This window comes from Engystomops pustulosus, chromosome 9, assembly GCF_040894005.1.
Source record: "Engystomops pustulosus chromosome 9, aEngPut4.maternal, whole genome shotgun sequence".
Taxonomy (NCBI): domain Eukaryota; kingdom Metazoa; phylum Chordata; class Amphibia; order Anura; family Leptodactylidae; genus Engystomops; species Engystomops pustulosus.
The window spans coordinates 14,198,968-14,204,967 of NC_092419.1; positions in this window are offsets into that span (position 1 = coordinate 14,198,968).

Sequence of the window (6,000 nt, forward strand, 5' to 3'; positions counted from 1 at the left end):
AGGGAGGGGGAGGAGATAAGCTGTGACATCTATTGTCAGTAGTGATGTAATAATGGGTCAGTGTTATCTATATAGAGGTCATTGTACAGGGAGGGGTAGGGCATAAGCTGTGACATCATCTATTGTCAGTAGTGATGTCATGATGGGTCAGTGTTATCTATATAGAGGTCATTGTACAAAGAGGAGGAGGAGATAAGCTGTGACATCATCTATTGTCAGTAGTGATGTAATGATGGGTCAGTGTTATCTATATAGAGGTCATTGTACAGGGAGGGGGAGGAGATAAGCTGTGACATCATCTATTGTCAGTAGTGATGTAATGATGGGTCACTGTTATCTATATAGAGGTCATTGTACAGGTGGGGGAGGAGATAAGCTGTGACATCATCTATTGTCAGTAGTGATGTAATGATGGGTCAGTGTTATCTATATAGAGGTTATTGAACAGGGAGGGGAAGGAGATAAGCTGTGACATCATCTATTGTCAGTTGTGATGTAATGATGGATCAGTGTTATCTATATAGAGGTCATTGTACAGGGAGGGGGAGGGGATAAGCTGTGACATCATCTATTGTCAGTAGTGATGTAATGATGGTACAGTGTTCTCTATATAGAGGTCACTGTACAGAGAGGGGGAGGGGTTTAGTTGTGACATCATCTATTGTCAGTAGTGATGTCATGATGGGTCAGTGTTATCTATATAGAGGTCATTGTACAGGAGGGGGAGGAGATAAGCTGTGACATCATGTATTGTCAGTAGTGATGTAATGATGGGTCAGTGTTATCTATATAGAGGTCATTGTACAGGGAGGGGAAGGATATAAGCTGTGACATCACATTTTGTCAGTAGTGATGTAATGATGGGTCAGTGTTATCTATATAAAGGTCATTGTACAGGGAGGGGGAGGAGATAAGCTGTGACATTATCTATTGTCAGTAGTGATGTAATGATGGGTCAGTGTTATCTATATAGAGGTCATTGTATAGGAGGGGGAGGAGATAAGCTGTGACATCATCTATTGTCAGTAGTGATGTATTGATAGGTCAGTGTTTTCTATGTAGAGGTCATTGTGCTGGGAGGGGGAGGAGGTAAGCTGTGACATCATCTATTGTCAGGAGTGATGTAATGATGGGTCAGTGTTATCTATATAGAGATCATTGTACAGGGAGGGGGAGGAGATAAGCTGTGACATCATCTATTGTCAGTAGTCATGTAATGATGGGTCAGTGTTATCTATATAGAGGTCATTGTATAGGAGGGGGAAGAGATAAGCTGTGACATCATCTATTGTCAGTAGTGATGTAATGATGGGTCAGTGTTATCTATATAGAGGTCATTGTACAGGAGGGGGAGGAGATAAGCTGTAACATCATCTATTGTTAGTAGTGATGTAATGATGGGTCAGTGTTATCTATATAGAGGTCATTGTACAGGAGGGGGAGAGATAAGCTGTGACATCATCTATTGTCAGTAGTGATGTAATGATGGGTCAGTGTTATCTATATAGAAGTCATTGTACAGGGAGGGGGAGGAGATAAGCTGTGACATCATCTATTGTCAGTAGTGATGTAATGATGGGTCAGTGTTCTCTATATAGAGGTCACTGTAAAGAGAGGGCGAGGGGTTAAGCTGTGACATCATCTATTGTCAGTAGTGTTGTAATGATGGGTCAGTGTTTTCTATATAGAGGACATTGTACAGGGAGGGGGAGGAGATAAGCTGTGACATCATCTATTGTCAGTAGTGATGTAATGATGTGCAGTGTTCTCTATATAGAGGTCACTGTAGAGAGAGGGGGAGGAGATAAGCTGTGACATCATCTATTGTCAGTAGTGATGTAATGACTGGTCAGTGTTATCTATATAGAGGTCATTGTACAGGGAGGGAGAGGGGTTAAGCTTTGACCTCATCTATTGTCAGTAGTGATGTAATGATGGGTCAGTGTTATCTATATAGAGGACATTGTACAGGGAGGGGAAGGATACAAGCTGTGACATCACATTTTGTCAACAGTGATGTAATGATGGGTCAGTGTTATCTATATAGAGGTCATTGTACAGGGAGGGGGAGGAGATAAGCTGTGACATCATCTATTGTCAGTAGTGATGTAATGATGGGTCAGTGTTATCTATATAGAGGTCATTGTACAGGAAGGGGAGGAGATAAGCTGTGACATCATCTATTGTCAGTAGTGATGTAATGATGGGTCAGTGATATCTATATAGAAGTCATTGTATAGGGAGGGGGAGGGGATAAGCTGTGACATCATCTATTGTCAGTAGTGATTTAATGATGGATCAGTGTTATCTATATAGAGGTCATTGTACAGGGAGGGGAAGGAGATAAGCTGTGACATCATCTACTGTCAGTAGTGATGTAATGATGGGTCAGTGTTATCTATATAGAGGTCACTGTACAAAGAGCGGGAGGGGTTAAGCTGTGACTTCATCTATTGTCAGTAGTGATGTAATGATGGGTCAGTGTTATCTATATAGAGGACATTGTACAGGGAGGGGAAGGATATAAGCTGTGACATCACATTTTGTCAGTAGTGATGTAATGATGGGTCAGTGTTATCTATATAGACGTCACTGTACAAAGAGCGGGAGGGGTTAAGCTGTGACTTCATCTATTGTCAGTAGTGATGTAATGATGGGTCAGTGTTATCTATATAGAGGACATTGTACAGGGAGGGGAAGGATATAAGCTGTGACATCACATTTTGTCAGTAGTGATGTAATGATGGGTCAGCGTTCTCTATGTAGAGGAAATTGTACATGGAGGAGGTGGAGATAAGCTGTGACATCATCTATTGTCAGGAGTGATGTAATGAAGGGTCAGTGTTATCTATATAGAGGTCATTGTACAGGAGGGGGAGGAGATAAGCTGTGACATCATCTATTGTCAGTAGTGATGTAATGATGGGTCAGTGTTATCTATATAGAGGTCATTGTACAGGGAGGGGGAGGAGATAAGCTGTGACATCATCTATTGTCAGTAGTGATGTAATGATGGGTCAGTGTTATCTATATAGAGGTCATTGTACAGGTAGGGGGAGGAGATAAGCTGTGACATCATCTATTGTCAGTAGTGATGTAATGATGGGTCAGTGTTATCTATATAGAGATCATTGTACAGGGAGGGGGAGGAGATAAGCTGTGACATCATCTATTGTCAGTAGTGATGTAATGATGAGTCAGTGTTATCTATATAGAGGTCCTTGTACAGGGAGGGGGAGGGGATAAGCTGTGACATCTATTGTCAGTAGTGATGTAATGATGGGTCACTGTTATCTATATAGAGGTCATTGTACAGGGAGGGGGAGGAGATAAGCTGTGACATCACATTTTGTCAGTAGTGATGTAATGATGGGTCAGTGTTATCTATATACAGGTCATTGTACAGGGAGGGGAGGAGATAAGCTGTGACATCATCTATTGTCAGTAGTATGTAATGATGGTGTCATTCTGAACCAACAACTATCAGTCCGTTTTAAAGCTTTGTGGCCAGAGTGACAGATGCAGGATCTGGTTCTTTTTATTAACTATATATAGCAAAATGTATAGGCTCTAAATTAAAAAGCAAACAAAATAACAAGAACCATATCAGGATTTGAATGTTGGTAAGTTTATCAGGGTTTTGGGATGAATGGATATTTTTCAAACTTTAGATAAGTGTCCTATATTTGTAATTATCGCCATTTTGGCCTGAAGCAGAAGTGAATGGGGCTGAGCCTACAGTAATGGGGCCCGGTACTAGACATCTGTATATGGGTCTGTTTTGTGCTGCATCTAAGCTGCAGGTTTGGTAAATGATTTTTTGCTTCATTCCTTCTAGCGATGATATCACCACCGATAAGTTTGTGCTATCGAATGTAAAATAATAATCTGCTCCCTAGGAGTCAGAGAAGCCAGGGACATGTCAAATAGCTTATCACTTACTGGTTTCCTCGGATGTTAGTGGTGGGTGTCTGCAGGGGCGCACCTGCCATGAGGCGAGTTGAGCATCCTGCCTCAGGCAGCGTGCCTCCTGCTTGATGAGGGGGTGGCACCGTGCTCCCGCCCCCCTCCCAGCTGGCACCGAGCATCCGGGCCGCCACCGGCACTGTGCCCCCGCCCCCAGCCAGACTGCCAGTACTGTGCTCCCGCCACCCGCCAGCCTGCCGGAACTGTGCTCCGTCCCCTGACGGCCAGCCGGCACTGTGCTTCCGCCGCCGGCCGGCTCTGTGCTCCCGCCCCCCGCCAGCGGGCCATCAGGGTAAACAAAATTGCAGCGCTGGGGACCTGGGTTGAAGTCCCATCCAGGTCAACATCTGCAAAGAGTTTGTATGTTCTCTCCGTGTTTGCGTGGGTTTCCTCTGGGTCCTCCAGTTTCCTCCCACTCTAAAACATACTGGTAGGTTATTTAGAGCCCCATTGGGGAGAGGGACTGATTTGGCAAACTCTGTGCAGCGCTAATCTGTGTGCGCTATATAAATAAAGGAATTATTATTATTATTATTATTAAAAGAAAATTGTAGATACATTAGGAATCCTCATGTCCCACAATGGCTGATATATCAAAATATAATAAGTAGTAATAAAACTTTAAACAAAAGGTTCTATAGTTCCAATAAATGTCAAAACACAATACCCAGCTCCGTGTTAGATACAGGTGTCAGAATATGGCAAAACAACAACATTTTTTGCAAAAAAGCTTGTCTACCTCGCTTGGCACCCGGCCTCCAAAGGCAGCTCTGGCCGTACCGTCTGCAGAGGAGCCTATGCAGGTGGACAGAGCCCGACTCTAACTCCAGGAACGTTCCAGACGTCGTCAGGAGAATCTTTGCCTATATTGTGCCCATCCGGAGCACTTCATTGGGGCTTGTCCAGTCCGCTCCCAACGTACGGGAAATGCTAGCACCTAGGGTTCTTGGGAGAAGCGTCCCTAGGTGTGAGCAAGCTTCCTGTGCTCCTCAGCTTCAGCACCCGCACACAGATTCAGGTCTCCGCTTCTTGGACTCTGGTTCTCGGGAGAACTTCGTGAATGCCGCCCTGATCTCCCGGACATCTCCTCAGTCTCCCGGTCATCTCCTCAATCAGCGGACAAATTCTCTCCAATCTGGTCCAGTACCGCACTGAGCCAATCTCTCTGCAAATAGGAGCTCTTCATAAGGAAAGACTGTCCTTTTACGTGCTGCCACGCTCCACCTGGTCTCTCCTGCTGGGTCTTCCATTGCTGCAACTCCACGCACTGGTCCTTAACTGGAAGACGGGGGAGAGCCTTCGTTGGGGACCCTAGTAAAAGTCCCGCTGCATGGAGACGCCTCTACCTGACTTGGCCTTCTCTGTGACTCCCAAGTCCTTAGAGGGCCTACCTACGTGTTACCAGGACTTTGCCAAAGTTTTTTCCAACAAACAAGCAGAGACTTTGCAACCGCACCGTCCCTACGACTGCCCTGTGGATCTCCTGCCAGGTGCCTCTCCTGCCAGAGGTCGTGTGTATCCTCTCTCAGTTCCAGAGACTGCCGCTATGTCGGAGTATATTAAAGAGAACCTGCAGAGATGCTTTATACGCAAATCTTCCTCTCCGGCTTGCCCAGGCTTCTTTTTCGTTACTAAGAAGGATAGCTCACTCCGTCCTTGTATTGACTATCGCGGGCTTAACAAGCTTAATAACCGCTACCCCCTGCTGTTGATCACTGAGCTCTTTGACCACCTGCGCGGTTCCAGGGTCTTCTCCAAGTTAAGCCTTCGTGGGGCCTACAACCTCATCCGGATCCGCAAGGGTGATGAATGGAAGACAGCTTTTAACACTCGTGATGGACATTTCGAGTACCTAGTGATGCCATTCGGACTGTGTACTGCTCCAGCTGTCTTTCAGGAATTTGTCAACGACATCTCCAGAGATCTGCTGTATACGTGTGTCATAGTCGACCTAGACGACATATTGGTGTTCTCCCCTGACCTTGAGACCCACCAGTCTCAAGTACAGCAAGTTCTTGGTCGCCTTCTGGCTAA